Genomic DNA, 1,524 nt, shown 5'->3' with positions numbered 1-1,524 from the left:
TTTCTTTATTTTCACTAGCCTACAGCACCTGGTATTCCCAGGTGGTCTCCCATCTTAGTACTACCAGGCCCAAACATGATTAGCTTCTGAGATCAGATGAGGTCAGACACGGTCAGAGTGGAACGGCTGTAGACCTCACCTGGTTTTTGAGGTTGACATCAGCATTTCTTCTTAAAAGGAAGGAAACGATTCTCACATGTCCTCGCCTGCAGGCACAGATCAGGGGAGTGTCTCCGTTAAAGCCATCTTGAACATTGACATAGTTGTTGTCTTCTTTTGCCCACCGCCACACTTGACCAAAGTCATTCTGATAGGCTGCCTGGCAGATGGGCTGAGTAGAGAAAAACAAAAGCAGATTTTGAAATACAGTCATAACCCAGAGAAAGGAAGGAAAAATCATTACCCAGTAACTTAAAATTTAAGTGTTTGCCAGTCACAATATACTGCTTTGTAGATTAGATTTTTGGTCTCAGTTATACCTTAACCTTAAGTACAAAACAAGCATAAGCCCATGAAACCTCTTACATTTTCCTGAATTGCTTGATACACAGAAATGTTCATCGAATAGACGAATGAGTAAATAAATGAAATACTACAAACTTGACCTTGTAAGGAAACTGCATTGTATGCACGGATAGATGGGCCTGTTAGAAAAGCAGGATGTTACTAAAGATAAAACAGGCACATAGGGAAGAGTTTAGGGCAGCACTAGGTGATGAAACAGGACCTGCAAGGGCCCCTGTACTCCAGGATCTCAGCACAGCGGAAAACACAGATTTTAGACCAATAACAGATGAATAACAAATTACATAATTAACATCAGTTGATAGATGCAGTTAATAAACAGCATGATAAAGAGCTTTGCAACACACTGGAGGAGTTTAATAGAAACACCTAAGCTGGGTGTTTCCCAGTGTCCCCCTCTGCTCCAGCCCTTCTAACTCTGTTCTTCAAATACCCCATGTTTCGTTCCTTCCATCTGGGCCTCTGCCCTGACTGCTGCCTTTGCATAGAACACTCTCTCCACCCTTCATCTGAATAACTTCTAACTCATCCTTCATGTCCTAACTTAATTTTCATTTTATCCAAGAAGTCTCTCCTGACTCCCAATATTTGGTATTTCTCCTTCACAGCAGCTGGTAAAACTGTAAGTCTTTCACTAATTATTTACAATCACGGGTTTCAGGCTAGCATGAATCAGGAGGGGTCTGAGCAGCACTAAGAGGGGGAAAGCACTGAAGTTCAGGCTATAGACTCCATGACAGTGGAGGCTACATCCATTCAATTCACCACTGTATCCCCCACATTCAACCCCGCACTGGGCACATGGTAGGCAAACACTAGGTATATTTAGATTGATTTTAATTAGATGTGTTAAACAAACAAACAAAGAGCATTTAGAATAGTACCTGACACAGGGATGGTGCTCAATTTATGGGAGTTATTAATATTGCTTATTGGGCCGGCCCGGTGGCGCACTGCTACAGTGCGCCACTTGGGAAGTGTGGTGGCGCTCCCGCCGAG

The 1,524-nt window shown here is 43.0% G+C and overlaps 1 protein-coding gene across 1 annotated transcript in view; it reads right to left on the bottom strand.

Moving 5' to 3' along the window:
* Window positions 1-337, bottom strand: part of LOC103609689 (ankyrin repeat domain-containing protein 22) — an 11,774-nt gene extending 11,437 nt beyond the window's left edge. Inside the window, exon 1 of the mRNA XM_008593990.1 lies at window positions 140-337. The gene's annotated coding sequence lies outside the window, so the exon portion shown is untranslated. The remainder of the gene's footprint in view (window positions 1-139) is intronic.
* Between the last annotated feature and the right edge of the window lie 1,187 nt (window positions 338-1,524).

Source organism: Galeopterus variegatus, unplaced genomic scaffold (assembly GCF_000696425.1).
Source record: "Galeopterus variegatus unplaced genomic scaffold, G_variegatus-3.0.2 Scaffold9953, whole genome shotgun sequence".
NCBI classification, from domain to species: Eukaryota; Metazoa; Chordata; class Mammalia; order Dermoptera; family Cynocephalidae; genus Galeopterus; species Galeopterus variegatus.
This window is presented reverse-complemented; position numbering and strand designations above follow the sequence as displayed.